Here is a 25,074-nt window from a genome sequence, read left to right on the forward strand (position 1 = left end):
CTGCTGTGTAACTTGTTAATATGTGGTATGTTTTATCAGTGTTGCTATTTTTGCAAATCAAGATGTGGCCCATGAGGTCTATTAATGATTTTTTCTTATGCTTATTTATTTACTTATTTATTTTACATTGGTTTGTGCCACTTCTTGTGTGTATGTGTGTGTGTGTGTGTGTGTGTGTGTGTGTGTGTGTGTGTGTGTGTGTGTGTGTGTGTGTGTGTGTGTGTATGTACATGCAGAAAGATACAACAGTGTACATATAATTTATGGGTAGCAATGATAAAGGGAGAGTGCAAAAACATTACTGATATTGTCGGGAAAAAATAGGCATATTTTTATTACTCTGGTAGAATGGCTGTAAACAAAAATATATCATTTCTACCTTTGCTTTTTTATGTCTTTTTTTAATAGACAGCAGCCTTTTTTATTACTGCAGAAATTTAGAATTGCTGTTACTGGATATGTTATTGTGCCAAGCTTTGCTCCATCATAAAGCATAAGTTAGTGCATTTTTCATTTCTTCTGTTTAACTACAGTCATGAAATTCATTCTATAGATGTTCCCTCGAAACAAATCCTAGTCCTTTTTTCCTGCTTGTTCTTCTCTTTGATGCATGTTGGTCAGATTGTGTTTGGAATATCTTAATCCAGCTGGTTTTGAGTTGACAGCTCTGCTCCCTCTTTACACCTGATTGCCCAGAATGTCTAACATTAGCTCTAATAACACAGTAGGAGAATTAACCAGCAACCTTTTTCCAAGGTGCTCTGAAATGAAGTATGAATATTAACTTTCTAGTGCTGGAATGTAGAGATCAGTATGGAAAAATCTACACCTTTCACAGAGGTCTAGGTCTTGGGTTCAAATATAGACCATACCTCCCAGTTTCACCTTTCAAAGCATCTTTATTATTTTCCATATGAAAACTGAATTCTGTTAGCAAATCTACATATTTCGTAGACAGCATCATTTCTATCATGTTTGTCCACTTTCCATGTAAAGCCTGGATAGTAAGTATACCTGTCTAATATATAAATACAAACATCACTAAGAGTTGTATAACTCCCAACCTCATTTAGGCAACATATTTGTCCACTGGACAAACTCCATACAAGGGTATATTAACAAGAAAACAGTGGCTATCCTCAGACCTGAGTTACGTATATAGGCTACTCAGTTAACAGTCACATGATTTCAATTCTGAAGTGTGGATAGAACCTGTGCACAAGATGGCATAAATGGCAGGGTGTCATTCTGAGGTGCTATAATCATTCCCAAATGAATTTAAATCTTGCGACAGTGCTCTTATGACAGAAACCATAAAGCACTGTTTTACAGTATTAAGAAGGAATCAACTAAGACAGACATTATAGGTAGCACAACTTAACATTTCCTTCTGTTTTGGTAGGTTATGAAGAACTGCTTTCCTACAGGGTTAAAGAACATTTCCAAAATAGTTTTCATTCTAGTAAACATATGAAAATTGTTATTCCTTATTAAGTGATAATCACTGTAGTCAAGCTAAAATCTAATCAAAAGAATTAACATGTGTACCATACCTGCCATCAACAGAAGAATGACAGATGGCAAGAGAGTTAGCATATAACTGCTGTGAAAGAAAATATCAGACACAGTTAGTAGTACTTATACTGTTTGCCAAATTACTTCATTATTACCCAACATAACCTGAGTTACAGAAGCTCCTGAAAAGTCATTACAACTATTCATATTATGATAGGCCATTGAGAGATCAACAGTAGTGTTAAAGATAAACAATTTTAGTTTAACATTTTATGATTTACATTACATTACATAAGGCCTAAAGGCTATATTCTACACTAAAACACATTATATGCAATCTACAAAGATAAAGCATTTTTGCATTTTAGTGACTCCTCAGTAGGCTGCAGCTCACTGTATAGATCTTTCATTGCCCATTAGCACAAGTTTAGGATGTGACCAAAATTTGATTCCACATACTCCATGTGGTATGACTGACATAAAATTCTAAATGTTGTTGGTATATAACCCAACACATAGCCATAATTGTCAAAAGAATTAAAAGGAATGATTCTTTGTCTTTAGTTTCTAACTTTCTGAAACTTTACAATTTGAAAATAAAATTAAGTTTTCCATTGTGCATAATACTTACTGGGCACTGTTTCTTAATCAGGGGTATACTGGTCTTTTTGTATATATGTATTTCTAATTTTAATAGAATAAAATCAGATCTAGGTTTGAGTTTCAAAAATATAACATCCAATACCTGAACCATGCAAAGGATACCTGTCTACTTACACTGGGACTCCAAAGTCCTTTGTCATCTAAAATTGTTTCAAGCAATGGTTGATTCTTGAGTCTTATAGATTATGTATTTCAAGTAAAAATAAAAAATATGTCTGATTTCTTTCTTAACAGTTAGCAGGAAAGAAACATATTAATAGCACATTAATATAATCTCTAGTGAGAGTAGCTATGGGCAGCATAAATATGGATATGGCTTTTCTTACATCAGAATAGTGTCAGCTAAACCAGAAATGGGGCTGGTAGTTTTCGCCTTATGGCTCTTGAACAGTGGATACCATACCTCGGACTGCTTTCTTTATCTGATATGAATCAACATCTATTTATCAGCATTTCTGTGATTGTATTATATATCATCACACAATGCAAAGCCAACAGAAGCTTAATTAATGAATACTGAAACTTTTAAAGAAACCTGACCTTAAGTGTTAAGCATTTCATATGTGCATTCTGAATGAGTTTCTATAATCGAGCATTCTAAATTCTAAATTAAAATTCTATATGCAAGAAAAAAAAACTGACAGCAGAAAAGCAAGATAACTGCTGCAGAAAACAGTTTTATGTTGATTTCCTCATACAGTAAATTGCATTGTTTGAAAATATTGGGCCGGATTCCTTAATGGCTACACTAATTTCAGCTATTGTGTATGCGGTGTATAGCACACATGATAGCACACTATTTGGTATCCATTAACTGGCTATTCACTCCGTATAGAGCTTCAAAATAAAGCTAACTAGCAGAGAATGCTAATGAAAGCATAAGTAGCTGAATTGCATGTTAATTAGGTAATCCAACATGGGGGAGCTATTCGGGAAGGTGTAAAGCAGTTGTGTACACTCAGTGTTGCAATCTGCCCCGAAATCCAAAACTCTATGGAGTACAGCCATGATTACACATAAAATAAACAGAAGTTGTTGCTGTCATCATTAATCTGTTTGTGCCACTGCTTTTAGTATATCTGTTTGCCATGAAACCCACAGAAGTGAACAAGAATCATGTAGGAATTTTATGCAATAGTACACTTCCCTGAAGATTGGGGGGCCATGGATTACACAGACATTGAAATAAAAGTACCACCTGGTGAACAGGGAAGGATGTACATCAAAAGAAAAGCAGACCACACTATAAACTGTCAAATTGTCACTAATACCCAGGAGATCATCTTCAGTGTATGTGCAAGTAACCCAAGCAGTTTTAATGAGTCACACATATGGCCACCCTCCGAGCTGTACACAAGGTTTGTTATGGGTGATTTTTCACAAGGGCATCTAGTGGGAGATGCAGGTTATGCCCTGGAAACATGGCTCATGACAACCATGAGTAATCTATACAACTCTACTGAGCAAGGTTACAATGATGCTAACTCAAACTAGAAATACCATGGAACATGTATTTGACTTGCTCAAGTCAAGGTTCCAGTGTCCAAATGCCTCTGTGTGTGTCTTACAGTATGACTTAGCCACCTCTGCTGAAATACAGTCTGTTCTATATTGTACAAAACCATTCTCAGGAGACAGCTTCAACAGGAGCAAATAGGGTCAGGACCACAGTTTCTAGTACCACAGGTATGGCCATCAGTTCCAGCTGATACAGATGGGCAGTCTGAAGGAGAACCACAGTCAAAGAAGCTGCCAGCAGACATAGGCATGCACAATATACCATGGCTCTGCCTGAGATGCAAAAAACAGCAGACACACAACACACACTCACACACACACACACACACACACACACACACACACACACACACACACACACACACACACACACACACACACACACACACACACACACACACACACACACACACACACACACACACACACACACACACACACACACATGAACACTCTGAATACCCAAAAGAAAGAATAACAGCCTTAGCATACACAAATGTTAAAAATGATGACTGATAAACTGCACAACTTTTACTTAGTCATGTAAGGATTGTGTTCTGTTGGTATCAGACACAGGCACCCCTCTAAGGAGACTTCTCACATCTGCATTATTACAAAAGTAAGTCTAGACTCCGTGCAGAAAAAAAAATACAGTTCTATAAATGATTACTGTGTTTTGCAAATTGTCATGTGTCCCTAAGGTGATACATGTTCCAGGTGTACAGTAATGTCAGTAAGACCTTATGGTTGATGTTTGCAGTACACAGTTATGGATTTTGCCCAGTAATGTGCATCAGGCCTTTCAGCTGGTCACTGTGTATAAAGCAGTGAACAGTTCAAGGGTAGCATAATTTGCACAAGTATAACAGTAAGCAAGACTTAAACATATGTGGTGACTGCAAAAGTAACATCAGTTACACAAATACTGTGATGGTCAACAATTACAGAAGCAATCATGCACAACTGATGATGAACTGTGATTTAAAGCATTTATTGTGCGATGCTCTTACATTAAAGAAAGGTACTGTGCAAGCAAGCATTAGCTATCCACTCTATGCATCAGCCATATATGCAACCCAAAATCACAAAGAAATGTGCAAAGGGCAGGGCACAGTCATTTTCACTTGCTGGAGGGGGGGGGGGGCATAAGGGTAAGCCTGACATCAAAGAAATGACCCTGTGCAAGTAAAACAAAAATGTATTCCTAAAGTAAACAATTCTCAGGGGCAGTAGCAAGACATGTTTATCACTCACAGTACTGCTTAGATATGTTGAGAGAGTGTGTAAGATGGTATGAGCAAGTATTTTTTGAATGTGTGCATCTCCATGAACACAATCAAGCATTGTACTAACACAATGTCTTGGTATCTTGGACCGGTATGAGCCATACATGGTAGACTAGTCAGTTCTGTGTCATTTCCCTTGACCATGATGACTACCTCTGCTGGGAGTTGAACTGCTAATGCCATGGACGGGACTACAATTTGGGCTACTACCTGACCATGACTGAGGTCTGTTGACATTACAGCTGTGTCCATGACAATGGCCTCATGGCCTACCATGCCTGGGTGTTGACACTGCAATCACCGGCAGAGCAGTGGAAGTAGTACTACCATGGGAGTGGGATCTTGCACAGCCACAATGTCTAACATTGGGCAATGTTATGGCTCTATACATTGCATTACAGTCACTGCCTAATTCAGTATGTCATTCATCCTGTCCAAGGAGTCACCCATACAATTCAGACAATCTTGAATGTCAGAATGCACAATGTTTAACATTTACCCTTTCTCATCCGAAGCCCCTGTGGAACATGCCTGTGCTTCTATGATGACCCTACACATACATTGTTTAGCATCTACAGACTGAGCAACATTATGAGCATGGTGGACAGCAGGCCTTCTCTGAGCACCACTAACAACATGTCTGTGTGGCCTCTCCCCTATGATGACTATAGGAACAATCAACCAGTTCTGCAACTGGAGTTACCACACTACTGCGATAAACTGTGACCCCTCAATCTGTCCAATGTTTGAGGTCTCTGTGTCATGGGTAGGCGTAGGCATACTATATCTGACACAGGGGACAAGACATGCTGAAGGCACAACCTAAATCTCAAACTGACCCTCCGCACCTGCAGACTGTGTTGTGTCTCTTTATCACTGTTTTCATCATCAGAGGCTAGCAATACTCCAACATCACTCAGCAAGAGTTCCACAGTGCCACTGGCAGGATCACCCATGATAAGAAGTAAGCAATAAAAAACAAAAAACAAAGCAAAACAAACAGAAAAAAGAATAAAAAAAAGAACAAAGCTATGTTATGTGAAATGTATATTACAAATTAAAAGATGCTAATGCAATGAAATCAAATCATTTTCGGTTACACATACATCTATCTTTTGGATGCTAATAATATAGAAGGTGTGCTTAGCACTTTTTTAATTCCTCCAAGTCTTTTGGATTTCTAATACCATGAAGAAAATGCACCCATTCCTAAGTCAAGGTATAATTAAAGTTCATGAAATTAGTTTTGTTTCAATCTTTGATGTTATCCAGAAGCGCTCTTTGTAGCACTCACAATGTGCCCAGTAATGACTCCTTCTGCAATTCATATGGAGTTACATGTATCAGTAACATTTCTAGGGGCAATCGTAAGTTCTTTTTTTATAAGACCCATTGCTCCTACTACTAATGGAACTGTCTGGGTATCTTTCTTCCACATTTTCATAATTTCTGCCTGCAAATCTTCATAATTTATGACTTTGTGTCTCGCTGTACATAAGACACTGTAGTTACTGGGTGTAATGATTTCAGTAATCAATGCTACTTTTGTCTTCTTTTCATGGACTACTAAATTTGTTTTTCTTGAATCTATTTTTTGAACTGTTGGCAATGAATGATCCCATGTGATATAACCTTCATCATTTTCTATGATGCTTTGTGGCTCATGTTTCCAGTGTTTCTCAGCTACTTCAATATTATAATGTTTTCACAATCCCCAATGGAACAATCTTGCTTCATTATTATGCTTTTTCATAGATTCATAAGTTCATAGGTATGTACTAGGCTAATAACCCTAGAGCCTTTACAAGCTTAGCCCATAGGATTACCCTGGCATCATGCCACCCGACCTTAGTTCCCAGTGACTCTGTTAAGTAGAGCCACTGGAGTGATCCCTGAGGTGAATGTTCTATTTCCCATCCACTCATCAAGATTTTTCTTGAAGAGGGCCAGTGAGGTGCTCCGCTTGACATGTATGGGAAGTCTATTCCATAGCATGGGCAGTCTCTGGGTTATGAACCTGTCCCTCCAGCTTGTTCTGTTGATTGTGGTAATGAGCTTGAGGTCTCTGGAGTGTGTAATACGGAGGGATTGGGATTTCTTTAAATGTAGTATTTCAAACAGAGCTGGGTCACACATGGCTTTGTAAGTCAAGCAGAGATCACCTCTAAGTAGGAGATATGAGACAGATAATAGTTAGAGTTTTTTGAGTCTGTCCATACAGGATAAGTGTTTAAGGCCCAAGATCCTCTTTGTGAGGTATTTTTGTGGCCTCTTCAGTTGTTGTAGGTGTCTAGTGAGGTACATGCCAAATGGGGCATTGTACTTAATGATTGGCCTAATGAGGGAGGAGTAGAGGGGGACAGTTGCCTCTTTCTGCCTGGATGCAAACCCCTTAGTAATGAGATGTGCCACATAGAAGAACTTTCTGACCACAGTGGCAATGTGGTGGTCAAAAGAGAGGTTGCTGTCAACCTGTGTTCCCAAATCTCTTATGACGCCTTCTATGTTCAGTGAACTACCACCGATGTGGTATGTCATGGGAACTGGGTTTTTCCCAAATGGGATGACGACACATTTTTTGGCATTGAGCTTAAGGCCATGGTTCTGACACCAGTCATTGATCTCAGTGAGACCTTTCTGTAGGATGTCAACATCACTTGGGGAGTTAATTATGGCTCCCAGTTTGCAATCATCTGCAAAATTTGTCAGCCAGAGTCTCTTTGTGTTGGCCAAAACTTCAGAGAAGTAGATACCAAACAGGAGAGGACCCAGGGCCAAACCCTGTGGGACTCCACTCATGACTGGTCAACAGTCTGACTTGGAGTCAGCTACTTTCACACTGTGGGTTCTGTCTATGAGCCAGTTTATAACCCACCTAGTGATATAGGGGTTGATGCCTAGCTTAGTGAGTTTTTCTATGATTCCTGAGTGGGGAATGGTATCAAAGGCATTGGCCAGATCAAGGTAGGCTGTATGATCCACCTTGCCTTCATCCACAGCTCTGGTGACTGACTCAAAGAAGTCAACCAGTTTGAGCAGGCATGATCTACCCTTCACAAAACCAAACTGTGTGTGATCCAGAGTTTGGAGGTTTCCTGTATCTTTGTTTATTAGGTCCATGATGATGTGTTCCATAGCTTTGCATATCAGACTTGTCAGGCTAATGGGGCGATAGTTCCCAGGGTCTGTAGTCACTCTTCCTTTGTGGAGAGGGATGACTGTAGCAGTGTGCCACTTGGTAGGGATGAAGCCTGAGGTGAGGCTGTGATTGAACAAGGCACACAGGAGAGGTGCCAGTACATGCTGTAGTTCATGTAGAATGCAGCCAGGGATATTGTCAGGTCCCATAGTGGCTGTATTCTTGGCCTTGGACAGTGCTGTTTTAACCTGTGAAGCAGTAATACTGTGTGCCTGGAAATCTACTGGTATAGTGATTGGTCCTTTTTGGGGGAGAGAGGGATAAAGTTGGCACTTTGTCTGCCAGTATATTGGCAATATCTGTTGGCTCGGTATAGGAGGTACCATTGTGTAACAACTCTGAGCAAATCTGGGTATTGCCGTGGAGATTCTTTACATAATTATAGAAGGCCTTGTGGTTGTCTTTACTATCTGCTGCAATTCTGTTTTCATAGCTAGCTTTTCAATATACAGTCCTTTTGCCATTAGTATAACACAACCAGCAACAAGATGTGCAACTGTTTCCAATTCCATTTTACAAAACCTACATTTGTCTGTTTCTCCCACATGTTCAATGGACTTTGTAAACCAATGTGCATGTAGTCCACTATCTTGAACTGCCAGTATTAACCTTTCATCTTCTGGTTTAAATTCAGTTCTCCTTAACTATTCCTATGTTTGTTCCTGATCAACATGAGGTTTTTTCAAGTGTTTCCTGTACTTGCATCTATATTCATGCATCTTCCACATTTCTTGTCTTCTCATCTGATCCTTCATCTTATATTCTTTCTTTTGTTTTTTGGCACATTCAGTTGCTGCCTGATTTTTATCTACTTCTGGTTTGATTTCCATTCCCGCTTGACACCAATATGCTTCTGCTAGACTAAGCAGGGAGGTCATCTTAGATTTATTCTCCTCATGTTTCAAAACATTCACTACATTTGGGTCTTGTGAGGTCAGCAGATATGTATGCTGTCCCACTATCACAAATTTATACATGTAATCAATCCTGATGAGGGCCATCCCTCCTTCAGAATGGGGAACATATTGTCTTGGTATGTACTTATTTTTATAAATCATTTGATGAGCATGAAGCATCCTTCTTGTTTTCATGTCCAAACTATCCAACACCATTTGGGGCCAGTTAGTCACTCCAAAACTGTAATTTAGGACAGGAAGAGCAAATTGGTTTATAGCTTGGACTTTGTTCCTAGATGTCAATGTTGTTTTTAGTATTAATATAAGCCTTCTAAAATATTCCTTACTGAGCTTTATCAATGCTGTTTTTAGTATTAATTTAAGCCTTCTAAAATATTCATTAATGAGTTTTATCACATTTGTTCATGTTTTATTGTTGATCCTTCATCAATTCCCAAATATTTATGCACTATGTCTTGCTGAAGTTCTTTTATATCACATTCTTGTCCCAAACTGATATTTTCTTGGTGCTGCAGCTTTCCTGCTTTAAAGGTTCTTTTGCACATTTATAAAGACCAAATGACATTCTTATATCATCTGAAAAAGTTTTAACCACTTGCAGTTGTGCTTCCCATCTGATGAACTATATAATTTTAAATCATCTACAAAAAGAAGATAAGACATCTTTGCACTTTGATGTTTTCTGGTAGCCAAATGGTAGCCATGACCTAATCTGTTAAGTAGACAGCTTACAGGATTAAGGGCAAGACAAAAGAACAGTGGTGACAGACGGTCACCCTGGAATAACCCTCTTTGAATTTTTATCCCTGGAATAATAATTTGTCCTTTATCATGGCTTAACTGCAAAGTGGTTTGCCACTGTTTTATTGTTGCTGTAATGTAATTGATCAGTGCAGGGTGTATCTTAATAAGTACTCTTTTATCCATCAATGTGGGATACTGTCAAATGCTTCTTTGTAGTCAATCCATGCCATACTTAGATTTTTCTCCTTTTTAAAGTTCTCCATTATGACTTTATTTAACATTAAATGATTCTTTGTTCCATGTGACTTTTTTTATTACCCTTTTGTTCTATTTCCATGATTGAGTTTTCTTCTAAATTTCTACAATCTCTGTTGGCATCAATTCCAGTGTATAGTTTATATGTCATCAGAAGGCAAGTTATCAGTCTATTAGGATAGCTTACAGGTTGAATCTTAATTAAGAGTATTGTTCTTCCTGTTGTTAACCAGGCTGGTTTCTGTACAGGGTGTGCTTACCATGTGCAGGTGGTCATGCAATGTTAGACACAGATGTTGCTACATATAAAAAGAAGGGATGAAACAGTGTTGATTAGCATCACCAAGCAAATGACAGAAGAAACAAAAGATAATTGCCTTTACAGCTTCAGAATAAGACGCAGCTCATAGAAATCATTACTTTTCACTGGACTTCCCCCCCATTCCTCCCTCCCTGTCTGTGTCTCTTTTATCCCCCTGTGTCTCTGTCTCTCTCTCTTTCTATATATCTATATCTGTATCTAACTTATCTTAGATATATATTTTTTATCTGTGTACTATCTGCAATGACAATTATTTAAATAGGATACTTGGAAGTTTGGAAGTACACACACTTGCGTTGTCTTTCACATTAGCCTCAACATCAAGGATACTGTGTGAATCCTGTGCTGAGCTGTTTGCATCTCTGACAGTGGACAGGAACTCCTGTGCTATGGTTACTGTTGGTTCAGTAGGAGGACAATCCCCATGGCCCTACATTCATGGGCAATTGCAGCTGTCCAATGACTTGTGGCCATAATTATAGTACTGGTCCTATGGCTTATTTTGGAATATGTACATCCATGGCCTTACACTGTATTAATGTCATTCATCACCTGCTCCAAGATGCAGTCACAGGAAGACTTGGCATGCTTGCTTCTCTCTAACAAGAATGACTCATAGCGACATAAGGCCTGAATGTTCAAATCATTCTCAGTGTCAGTGTATGGCAGTTCATGAGATGCAGATGTCTTGGGCAGGAAAGAAGAAATTCATTAGTACAAAATGATGGTTAAACACAAAATACTATCTATATATATCTATATCTATTTATCTATATATATATTTATCTATCTATATATATATCCATCATACAGAAAATACATGAAAAGGGAATACTTCATAGGAGTACACACAACCTAATACAGAGTGCTCCCACCAAATGCAAAACAAAGAAAGAAGAATTTGATAATATAGTCATAGCAGGGCAAACATTTTTCACTCTGTAGTACACTGCCATGTTAAAAATTAATATATACCTGTAAAGGAAAAGTTACAGTTTTTGGTCTGATATGGAGGGTAGTCAGGTAGATATCAGAGCCTTAACAAAATTGTCCCTACTGCTAATGCAAGAATCCATGACCTTGATAATACAACAATTTTCTGGACAAAGTGGTCAACTTTCTTGACTGAAATTTCCATTAAACTGTCATCATTATGCAGAAAAAATCTGCATGGTCAAGATATAACTGTAGAATACATGCCTGTGCCAACAGCTATTGAGAATAATGCAGACAGTAAAGCAATACTTGTGAAATGTAATCCATAACTAAGTTTAAAATACATTAATTTGTTCATAACAATGACCTACTTTTGCAGCAAGTTAGTTTGAATGTAGCAAAACATGCTCAAAGCAAGTGGCAAAAAGTAGCAGTATAGAGCTCTCTAGATCCAAACTGTCTCTCCACTATGATACAAGCTCCACAGCTACAGGATTATCTTTATGTAGTGCAGATTCAGCTTTCTTAGCACTGTGACTATGCAAATGAGCTGACAACTCATTAGCATTCATGAATTAAACAATCTGCACTAACTGTAGGGAATGTAAACATTGTGCAAGGACCTACATGAATCCATGCACATGCCATATCTCTGCAAGGATGATCACTTAGAAGGGTTAGCTACTAATTGCTTGCAAGTTAGCAAGACTGAAAACATAGCATCCCAATTCAATTACCACTTCACAGAATCTATCAAAACTCTATCCTCCCAACTATCCAATAGGAACCACACACCCACGTCTACTACGCAGCAGGAAAACATCCCCCGTCACTCTCTCACCCATTCCCACACCCACAATTAAAAAACTCATCTTAAAGCTAAAACCAACCACCCTAGCAGCTGACAATCTACCCAAAATCTACCTAAAAATGGCTGCCGAATCCCTATTCTACTCAGTCTCTAATCTCATTAACCGGTCAATAAAGGAAGCATATATCCCCTAACTCTGGAAAATATCCTACATTATCCCTCTTTCTTCACAAAGGAGACACCTCCTACGACTTCTCAAGTTACCATCCCATCTCCATCCTACCCCCCTTATCTAAGCTACTGGAAAAATGTATTCACAGACAAATTATGCGATTCCTAAACTCGCACAACCTTATCTCCCCCTCACAACACAGCTTCCGCCAAAATCATAGCACAACTACTGCCCTACTTTCTTTCACCAACTTAGTGAACCTACATAGAAATAATAATAACTTTGTATCAGCAGTATTTCTAGACCTCTCTAAAGCATTTGATATGGTCTCACACTCAAAACTAAAAGACTCCCTAGCCTGCTTATCTTTCGCCCCCTCTACTATTAACTGATTTAAAAACTACCTTTCAAACAGACAGCAGTCAGTCCAATGGCAAGGCATGCAATCCCCCCTACTCCCAACCACAATAGGCGTACCACAAGGATCAATACTAGGCCCTCTTCTCTTCTCCATATTTACAAACAATCTGTACACCTCTACCTTGCATGCCTCACTCATACAGTATGCAGATGATTCAACCCACATCTGCTCAGCTGCATCTGCTTCCACTCTTCAAAAACTAATTCAAGAATCCTTTACTGCTGTTGAAAGCTGGACAACTGACATCCAACTAATCCTGAATCCCAATAAGACCAAATTGCTACTTTTCACCCCCAACAAGTCTATTGCTGCCCCACCCCCATCTTTCACAATCTCATCCAAAAACTGTACTATCATATCCCCCTCTGAGCACCCCAAACTCCTTGGTGTTGAAATTGACAATAATCTCCACTTTGATATCCATATCTCACATACTGTAGAAAAGGTCCACAAAAAAATGAGAACCCTGTACAGGCATAAGCAATTCCTCACACAGCAATCCTGATCCACCCTAGCCAAGACTGATCTATTATCTACCCTAATGTACACCGCACCAATTCTCACCCTAGTCAGAAAACAGGACCTAGCCAAACTGGAAACTTGCTACAATAAAATTGTTAGGTTTGCTTTTGGCTTAAATTATAGAACTCATCACTGCAAATCATTAATGGTTCTAAAATGGCTAGAACTTCCCCAGCTATTGAACTACCATCAGTTAGTACTTGCTGCTAACATTGTTAGGCATCCAGAAAAAAACCCTGCTCTGAGCCAGTTACTTTCTCTTTACAAAACAAGTCACCCTCTCCATTCAACTGACAAAACTCTTCTCTCCTTCACTAAAGCCATCAACAATGCAGGGAAAGCTCTATTCTCCCATACAGTAGCTCAATCTTGGAATAGTCTCCCCTCCTCTTACTTCTACCCCCATTAACACAGACTTCAGAAACTCACTCAAGTCATATCTCATGAATAAATGGCTATGCCCATGCATTTCTTAAATCTCTGAACCTCAGACAGTCCCCCTCTCCACATCCAACTTAGATTTTTCTTGGTACATACAGTACCAACACTGCATGTTTTTGTACCATAGGACATTATTTGTTTGAGTACCCTACTTAGGGATTGCTGCTAAGGCTGAAATTTGTATGACATCATTCTTTTCTCTCATTTATAAATGTATACTTAGTGTTTGTTAAGATTGTACATGAATGCTGAATCTTTTCATTATTGTAGTATTAACTTGTACCTTGTTGTGTTTGTAATCTACAATGGAGCTTTTCTCCCCGGGCCTCTGCTGTAAATGGACCTATGTCCAGTCGGACTATCCCGGTAAACAAATGTAAAATAAAAATAAATAAATAAAAATAAATAAGTATGAATGATTAGTCTGTCTGCAGCATCCATCAGTTTTTCACAATCAGTCTTCTTTGATGTAAACTTATCAATGGTGTGTTAAGGAAAAATAACTTACAAGGTGTTTTTTGCCTGCCACTAACAGAGTTAGGACAGCAACATTCTTAAAATGTATTTGAATTGTTATTGACAACACTTTCTGCCTCTGGGGATCATTGTGTCTGCAATTCTAAGGATATAGATTAATCAATGAAACATATATCAACTGCAAGGTAAAGAACATAAATATATTGTTAAAGAAGCATAGATATGGGAATAATTTTCACAAAATAAAGAGAAGAAAATAAGTGGCGTGTTCTGATTTTTCATTTTCTGTTGTGTGAAAAAAGATTTATATTCCTTGTTGCCAGTATTGCAGTCCTCCACACATCTAACTACAGAATTTTTTTCAGTTGCACCTGGTCATGTCAATTAATACTATGTCACATCTTGAGTATATGTAACCTCCATTTTATTTTTACACTATGTGTATGTGGCAAATAGTGATAAGAATTGCAAGTGTGTCTTGTGAATGTCCTGGAGTCCAGGGGTTCTAATGCAGAAATGGTTTGTTTGTGTAAACATAAGTAGCACTTCATTATCAAATATGATGTGTCCACTTTCAGCAAAGAGAATACATTTAACTTCAGATACAGAACTCTCTGTACTTTATCCCATTTTTAACAGAATATCCTCTCTGCAACACAGGGATGAGGTCATCCTGTCAAATATACAGTCTCTCCATTTGAGAGTCAGACTTTTCCTTTGGCACTTGCGACTAATATTGGGCTCTTTAGATTATATAAGTAGCTACAGAGAGGTTCAAATCTCCCAGTAGGGAGCTTGCATGTGTGATTGCAATATCAAGTACATATAGCTTCCTTAACACATATGCTGTATCAACTTCTTGTCAGGGGAAATATTTAACTTGAACAAGTATTCCACCACCCCTTATTCCATTTTTACCACAAATATCTTATCTCAACAAAGTGATGAGGTCATTGTGTTAAAAATGCCATCTCTCTATAAAAGAGACAAACTTTTGTAGTGCTTGCAGCTAATATTGTATTTTCTAGATTGTGTAAACATTAATTTGGTGGTTTGAATCTGAGAGTGTCGAACTTGTGTGTCATTGTAGTTTTAGTGTCATGAAAATAAAGCTTCAAGAGATGTGCTGTGTACACTTCCACTCAGGTGAAAACTTCAACTTTGAACGCAGATCTCTCTGCAATTTATCCCACTTTAACATAAACTTCTTCTCTGAAACACTCTAATGAGATCATCCTGTCAAAACTACATGCTCTCCCCTTATGAGTCAGACTTGTCCAATAGCATTTGTGGCTAATGCAATGTTCTGCAGATTGTATAAGTAGATAGGTAGGACGTTCAAATCTTACACTAGAGAATTTGTATGTGTGGTGCCAATATCCGTTGTTTACAGCATCCTGCACAGAGGTGCTGTATCAACTTCCAGTCAGTGGAAGGTTTTAACATGGAGAGAGTATGCTTGGTGCATATAGGTTCCAGAAAAGAGGTGTTGTATCATCAGCAAATCAGAGAAAGGTTTTAACTTGGAGAGAAGATGCCACCAACCCCTTATCCTGCTGTTACCACAAACATCCTTTCTGCATCTCACTGATGAGGTCATCATTTCAAAAGTACACACTGTACCCATACAACTCAAACTTCTCCTGTGGAGGTTTTGGCTAATTATTTGTTGTATAAATTGTGTAAATAAACAGGTATGGGGTTCAGTGAGTAACTAATGTGAGTGTATGCACTGTCATATATGACTATGTCCATGACAGCACACATATGTAAATTTCCAATTAGGAGATTTTCACTGGCAGAGGATTACCCTATAAATTTGTATTACCCCAGGCAATAAACAGTTTTGGAAACACAATGCTTGCATCATGTTATCAAAAATAAACCATATAAAACTGCTGATATGAGTTACCCTGTGATGCTGACTGTTGATACAGTGCTCTTTAGTCTATGTAAGTACAGAGGGAGGAGGTTTGACTCCAGCAAGTTTTGACTACTGTCCATGTGGGTGCTTGTCATGCTGTGTAGAAAAAGCTTCCAGTACATAGACTGCTGTTATATAGCTGTGTAGTATTACTCTGCACTTAACCACCTTTATACAGTTTTAGAAGAAAACAAATGTATGAAAAAATGGTGATATCCATTCAAGTGTTTACTATCACAACTGTAAAAGAATATCTCATGTGGCACGTGATTTAGGTAGTGTTGTGTATCCTGTGATCTTAGGTAGTCAGTTCAAATCCAGCCATTACTCCTTACTCACTTGTGTCACTATGTCTGTAAATGTGTATTTAGGTAACAATGTTGTCAGACAGCTATCTGCCATGTACATGTATGGATGGGGATCCCTATTAAAACAATTTATGTTCCTTATTAAAACAGAAATGCTTTATTGGATAATGATAATGCCATAGGATGACATTTGGCTTTCCACTTTTTAATTTCTCCAAATATTTTGGGTTTCTAATACCATGATGGGAATGGACCCCATTCCTAAGTCAAAGCATGATTAAAGTTCATGAAATTAGTATTGTTTCAATCTTTGATGTCAGCCAAAAGTGCTCTTCACAGCACCTGCAATGTGCCTAGTAATGACTTTGCAATTCATACGGGGTTACATGGACTGGTAACATATCTAAATATGATTGGAGATTCTTTTTTATAAGACCCATTGCCCCTACTACTATTGGAACTGTCTGGGTATCTTTCTTCCACATTGCTCTCATATCTGACTGCAGAGCCTGATATTTTATGACTTTGTGTCTCTGTATGCGACACACTGCAGTTACCAGGAGTGGTAATTTCAGTGATCAATGCTACTTTTGTCTTCTTTTCATGGACCACTATATCCAGTTTTTAGAATCTATCTTTTGAACTTTTGGTAATGGGTGATCCTATGTGATATAAACATCATCATTTTCTATGATGCTTTGTGGCTCATGCTTCCAGTATTTTTCAACCACTTCAGTACCATAATGTTTGCACAATCCCCAGTGCAACAGTCATGCCACATTATTACACCTTTCAGCATACAGTCTTCTGGCATTAGTATGTCACAGCCAGCAATAAGGTGTGTGACTGTTTCCGATTTGGGTTACAAAACCTACATTTGTCTATTTCTTCCACATGTTCAATGGACTTTGTAAACCAGCATGTATGTAGCCCACTATCTTGGGCCACCAATATTAACCTTTCAACTCTTGGTTTGAATTTGCCTCTCCTTAACCATTCCTGCATTCATTCCTGAACAACATGAGGTTCTTCCAGAAGTTTTCTATACTTGCAACTATATTTATGCATTTTCCACATTTCTTGCCTTCTCATCTGGTCCTTCACCTTATATTCTTTCTTTTGTTTTTTTGGCATATTTAGTTGCTTCCTGATTTTTATCTACTTCTGGTTTGATTTCCATTCCTGCTTGACACTGATATGCTTCTGCTAGATTAAGCAGAAAAGTCATCTTAGATTTATTCTCCTCATGTTTCAAAACTTTCAGTATGTTTGGGTCTTGTGAGGTCAGCAGATATGTGAGAAGTCCCACGACTGTGGCTATGTACATGTAATCAATTTCAAGGAGGCACATCCCTCCTTCCAAACAGGGAATATTATAATCTTGTTATACACTGATTTTTATAAATCATTTGGTGAGCATTAAGCAGCCTTCTTGTTTTCCTATCTAATCTATCCAACATGTTTTGAGGCCAGTCAATCACTCCAAAACTGTAAGTTAGGACAGGAAGAGCAAATTGGTTTATAGCTTGGATTCTGTTCCCATATGTCAAAATTGTTTTCAGGATTAATGTAAGTCTTCTAAAGTATTTATTACTAAGTTTTATTCACATTTGTTCATGTTTTATTGCTGATCCTTCATCAATTCCCAAATATTTATATACTCCCTCTTGCTCAAGTTATTTTATATCACATTCTTAGCCCAAACTGATGTTTTCCTGCTGCTGCAGTTTTCCTGCTTTAAATGTTGCTTTTGCACATTTATCAACACCAAATGGCATTCTTATATCATCTGAAAAAGTTTTGACAACCTGCAGTTGTGCTTTCAGTTCTTCATCTGATGAGCTATTGCAGTTTTAAATCATTGACAAAGAGAAGATGAAAAGTCTTTACATTTTGTAGTTTTCTGGGAGCCAAATTATAGCCATGGGCTAAGTTGTTCAGTAAACAGCTTAATGGGTTAAGGGCAAGGCAGAATGGCTACAGTGACAGAGAGTCACCCTGGAATATCCCCCTTTGAATTTTTATATCTGGGATAATAATTTGTCCTTTATCATGGCTTAATTGCAAAGTGGTCTGCCACTGTTTCATGGTTACTGTATTGTAGTTGATCAGTGCAGGGTATACCTTATACATTTTAAGCACTCTTTTATCCATGAATGTGGGATATTATTAAATGCTTTTTTTGTGGTCAATCCATGCCACACTTAGATTCTTCCTCTTTTTACAGTTCCCCACTATGACTTTATTTAGCAACAAATTATCCTTTGCTCCATATGACTTTCTTTTATTAGTGCCATAATTAGTTTTCTTCTAAATGACTATAAACTCTGTCAGCATCAATTTCTGTGTATAGCTTATACGTCGTCTGAAGGCAAGTTATTGGTCTATAATTTTTAGTGTAGCTTGCAGGTTCACACTTATGTAGGAGCATTTTTTTCCTGTTGTTAACCAGGATGGTGTCTGTTTGGGGTGTTCATATAAATAGTTCTTACTCGTGGCTAAATCTTCATGCAGAGATGTAAATATTTTTAACCAAAAGTTAGGTACTACATCTGAGCACGGGGTTTTCCAATTAGAGGCTTTTCTTAACTTTATTTTAATCTCTCTGGCTGTCACTTCATCCCATTTCATATCCTGTACCTTTAAACATCTTATTCTTTATTTTACTTCTTCTATCCATTTAGCATCTTTCCCATCAGAGTTACTTCCTGTGGCATGAGGACATGAGACTATGTTCTATATGCTGTTACCTTAATAAGGCAAGTGTTTGAATCCATGATTATCCACACATTGTGCATGCTTGTCATTCTCCTGTCACAGTGAGAACTGTAACATGCATCACATGTGTTTAGGTATACCTAGCAGCAGGCTATATTGTATGAGAAACAAACATACAGCAATAATATTTTAGAGAAATGACAGGAACACATATCCCTTGCAACAATAACATGATATCATGGCTTCAAAAACCAAAATATCTCACAGCTGTAGTGCCACTGACACCGTGGTACACTCATTCTTCACAATATTATCTACCTTCTGTTGTGACGTAGTCAGGTGTTAAAAACCAACATTGACTGACTGTAAGCATTGCATGTCCTAATACTGCTATGGGTAGATGGCATTCACACGTTTTATGATGTGTACAGTTACAGTGGGAGAAATCAGCCCTTTTATTTCACACAAATTGCAAGACAATCATATGATGCATTAACTTCACATTGATGGAGTCTTACAGCTTTGTTTTTAGACTTCCACTGTGGTGCATGTGCTTCATACAAGTTTGTAGTTTGTAGACTTTCATAGCTTGTTGTTCAATTCCAGCCAAGGGTAACATTCTATGAATGTACTGACATTACACAAGCAGCACTGCATGAAGTTATCATTCTCACTTGTTACTTTGGAGAAAGAAATATGAAGTAATTTTGTAATATCCTGCCAGTGAAACAATTGTTCCACGAATATCATGATGTGAGTGCTCCTGCATCAAAAGCTACTGTGTGTTTCACATCTGGGACAGTGTTGTTGGACAAAATAACAGGAACAGCTTCCTTAACCCAGTACCATTTTATATTGTAACGCTTACAGTTGTGTGAGCATTAACATAGTTACCTCCTTGTCATCATTCTGACAAAATCATATTATATACATGTAGCTCCCACTGTAGAATAGACTGTAATTTAGACTGTAGTGTTCCATTACACCACAAGATGGAGCTCCTTTTTAAGAATATAAAAGACAATTTTGAAAGTGAAAGAGAATTCTGGAAGGCTAGCTGAAGGAGGGAAGACTGAAACACGTAGCTGAAGGGTAAAAGGGCCTTGCAGCATGACTAGATTTTCTTTTCTAGGGTTTTGGGACAAGGAAGTGAAGTAGCAGATTGTGTGTCTCGTGCTGAAATCCTGGATATGGTATTTTGTGGAATCAGGAGAGAAGTCTGAAACCAGTAGTTCTACACTTGCTATGATTCAGCAAAGACAGGAGTTCCCTTGGGCCTAGTACTGAGAAGCCATAGATAATTACCAGAGTTCTGGTAGGTGATTTTCTACTTTTCTCATCAGAAGAACCACAGCGCCTGGTCACTAGGATATTCTCGACAGAGCTGTGATAGGCTCTGGCTGTCATTTTATATTTTTATAAGATTCTGGTCCCCCCCCCCTTTAATGCTTCATGGATTACAAATAACTGGGTTCCATATGAGCTCCAACTTGGGCTCCATCATGCCAGCAGCAAGATGGTAAGTAGTCACTGGCCAGTGAACAAGGTATAATAGAGTGTTTCATAGTTGGTCTGTTTAGAATTGATCAAGGGGCTAGAGGGTGTTAGTACTGCTGAATGACATTGCATTCTCTCATATTTGTATTGTGGCACTATAAATCTTTATTGTTCAGTGATAATGCATTTTGCCATGTTAGTACTGCTGCCTTAAAGAATCTTTACTGCTCAATGACATTACATTTTCTCATATTTGTATTGTTGCATTATAAATCCTCATTGTTCAATGACATTGCATTTTGCTCATGTTAGTACTGCTGCCTTCAAGAATTTTGCTGTTCAATGACATTGCATTTTCTCATATCTATATTGTTGTATTATGACTCTTTTATTGCTTAATGACATTGCATTTTTTCCATTGTTTGTATTGTTGCATTATAAAACTTTACTGCTCATTGATATTGCCTTCTTTGTGCATGTTTGAATGTCAAGACCTTCTTCTGTTGAGTTCTGGGGAAGAGGGTGAATGCATGTTTTCATTGCATGCATATTTTCACCTTGCCTTATTGCTAACTGGTGCACTGTTCAAATAATTTGTTTATAGTTGTGCTATTGCCTTTTTAAACTAGATGCGTCACCTAGAATAAAATCTGTCCCTCTTGCCACCTTGGTGTGTTGGGCCTAATAGGGGTTTCACCAGAGTCAGGTAGGAAGGACCCCATATCTCTTCAGCTACACCTGCGGGTGCGCTACATACATTATCCTCAAATGTCCTTTATTATTATACACATTAATTTCATTTCTGAGGGACAAGATATATCGGTATGTTATGTGGCAGATGCAGTCAATACACAGCTGTGTAGAGTGTGTATTGCTATAGGCAGGGGTTTGAATCTTGCAACACCTCTGTGTCACACAACTGTCAGGCAGAAGTGGCTTAGGCAAAGGAAGTATTTATGACACAGTCAGAGGGCAACATTTCTAAGGTATCAGCCTTCAAGGTAGGAATCCATGCCCATTACAATAGGGAAGTCCTATAAGCCCTTCAAGTGTGTTTGTCATGAAATACATAGACATCACAGGTTGGTACATATCTTTCTGATCTCTGTCTTGGTATGTGTTTGAGTCTGACAAGATGCAAATGTAGAGTATGTCTGTTCACAGTCATTACTTCATTTCCAAAGAAGAATGTACTGTGTTGCATGTCTCTCTCCTAGCATTTATGTATTAGTGTAATTGTTTACTTCACATTGTACATCCTCATTGAATATGATGACTTACATAGCATGTTGTCCTGCACGGCATGATGCCAGATCATAAAAAAGTGTGAATATGCCTGGGTTTGGACACTCTCTTGTGTGTTTGGGTTGTTTTCATGTTGTTCTGGGAGTTTTTGCTGAAATGTTGTTTGAGCATACCTAGCATAATCATGTATTGGATGTTCTCCATTTACAAATGTAGACCATGAAACTCTGCAATGTCATCAGAGCCATGTTGCCACTTGTCACTTATGTATTTTAATTGCTCTTGTATTATTGTTTATAATGCACATGTATTTAAAACACATGCTGGTCTAAGGCATGTCTCAGTATAATATATCCCCTATCTATGGTTGTCCGATGACAGCAAATCTTAAAACATATCCCTTTCAGTTGTGCATGACACAGTTGCTGTATGTCTCATGCCATGTTTATACAGGATGGAGTGGAAGATATAGCACTATAGTCAGTTATCACACATACATTCCTTATCTAAACATGTCATATTGAATAACTTCACTGTATGTGAATGACCCATAACATATCCACTGTCCTTCTGTTTATTTATTTGACATTTGGTAATCAGGAAAGTCTGACTGGGCAACAATGTACCCATTTTCAGTGGAGGCCTAGGGAGAAAAGCTCCACACAAATTTTTACTATAAAGACATTTAAAACTGAGGAAAAAACTTATCTATATAATTTTATGATATAAAGTAGATGCAGAAATATTTACAAGCAGTAAAATATACATCTTAGGTATAGACAGTAATAGAATGTTTTCATAGGTACAGTAAGAGAGAAATAAATTACATATGCAAAGACTTGTATAGGTAATATACATTATCAGTAAATTGCTAGTAGAAAAAAAAAAGATTTATAGTTTGATGCAGAGTTATTCGAGTATGAGTAGATATGGACCTAGAGAAAGTAGTTTATCTTGTTGTAAGGTGAAAACAAGATGTGTACAAGGAGAAGAATTGTAAAGGAATTCAAAGAGTTTATATTTTTCTAGAAGCTAGGTAGGTGAGTGGCAAGAGCATAACCAAGATTTGAGAAGATGTTCTTTAAGCAGGGTCTTGAATTTTTTGTAGTGAAGGACTTGGATAGTAGGAGGCAAGTTATTCCAATATCTGGCTATGCAGTAAGAATAGAGACTCTGGCCACTGTATCTTATTGGCTTATAAATAGATAGAAGGTGTTTGTCAAAAGATTGAAGCTCACAATGAGGAAGATAATATTCTAAGATGGAGAAAATGCTTGGAGAGACTTGGGGGTGGTCTAGAGTAGTTTATGGGTTATGAGTAGCTGTTTCATGTGAAGTTCAAGCCAGTTAAGTTGTTTAAGTGATAGGCAGTTTTGAAATTTATAAGGTTTGGCAGAGGTGAATTTAGCTATTTTGTTGTAACATTGTTCAAGCTTAATTTTCAGGGTAGTATAAAGGTTGGTTAGGATAGGTGAAGCATAAAGAGGAGAAGGTAGGAGGTATGTGTCTGCAAGTTTGGCTCTAGAAGAGTTTGTTAGGAATTATGGTATTATTTATATGCAAGTCAAATCTGAGACTGTCATCGATAGTAACACTTAATAGCTTAGTATGAGGAACATCTATTACTGCAATGTTTAAAGACGAGATTATGAAGGATAGTTTATGAAGAGGGTGTCGCTTGGGAAAAATAACAGAAGTTTGGTCTTCTTAGCATTAAGCAAGAGCTGGTTGTTGGTAAGGCAGGTTTAAATGGAGTTAAAGGTGTTTTGTGTCGGAGTTTGTAGTTCAGAAAGAGAGTTTGAGGAGCATATTAGGGTAGAGTCATCTGCATATTGCACTAATGTCGCATGTTTCGATCTGGATGAAAGGTTGTTAATAAATATATTGAAGAGGAAAGGACCCCGGATGGAGCCCTGAGGAACACCAGTGATGACTGGTAGGGAGATAGAGAAGATCCCCATTTGACAGATTGATATCTGTCAGATAAATAATTGGTGAACCACTTTAAGGTATTGTTTGAGGAGCCAAGGTAGGAAAGTTGAGCTAGGAGCTGAGGATGATAGACAGTATCAAAAGCTTTTGACAGATCAAGGAATAGGGATGAGACAATATTGACCATGTCCTGGGCTTTGTTGACCGACTCAGTGAAGGATAAGAGAGCTGTGGAGTTGCTGTGTTTTGGTCAGAAACCATGTTGGGTAGGGAAGAGAAGTCTGTTCTGAAGTAAGTGGTGAAGGAGTTGTTTGTGGATACATTTCTTGAGAATTTGGGATAAAGGAGACAGTATAGCTATAGGTCTGTATTTAGATATTTTAGTGGAATTGCCTCCCTTGTGTAGTGGAATAATGAAGAATTTCTTCCTGAGTGATGGTATGTAGGTTTCCTTAATAGATCTGGTAATGTGTTTAGATACAGGGTAGGCTATGGCATTAGTGGCAATTAAGAATTCATTGGGGTGATTGTCAGCAGAAGGAGAGCAAGGTTTGAGTTTGATAAGCAGCTGTTTGATAACAGCAGTTGGAGCCGATTTTAGGGAGAAAAAAGATTGAGAGGAGATTGCAGGAGGTGAGATGGTAGTAGATGTAGAGGTAAAACTGTTGGTGATAGTGGAGATAATTTCAATAAAGTAGGTATTGAGGGTGGAGGCCACATCAGCATCAGAGTGTTGATGGAAGGCTGAAGTATTGTGTTAGTTCCTGGTTGAATAAAGTTTTTGATGGATTTCTTGGGTATGGATGTAGATGTTTGTTGGGGGTATAACTAGTATGATTTTTTTTATCTTTGGTGACAAGTTTTTTGGCTAGGTTATTCAATTCTTTATATTGAGACAGGTTTGAAGGGGGTTTATGTTTTAGGTATTTTTTCCATGCTTTGTCCCTCTCATGCATGATTGATTTGGTGTGAGTTGATAGCCAAGGGAAATGCAGTTTTTTTTATTCTTTTTCTTCTAGGGGTAGCTAGACTATTTAATGTATCTAGGAATAAGGTGTTGAATTGGTTAACTGCCTCATCAAGGAATAGGTATTTAAGAAAGCTCCAATTTATACAGCTTAGAATATTGATGAATGTCAGTAGGTTAAAGCTGGTCAGGTCATGGATAGTTTTATAGTTATGTTATTTGCAAAGTTGAGAGACAAGTCTGGACCTAGATATGGGATTATGATTGCTAAGGGCATCAGGAAG

The sequence above is a fragment of the Protopterus annectens genome, chromosome 5.part0 (assembly GCF_019279795.1).
Source record: "Protopterus annectens isolate FY-2018-M chromosome 5.part0, PAN1.0, whole genome shotgun sequence".
Taxonomy (NCBI): Eukaryota; Metazoa; Chordata; order Ceratodontiformes; family Protopteridae; genus Protopterus; species Protopterus annectens.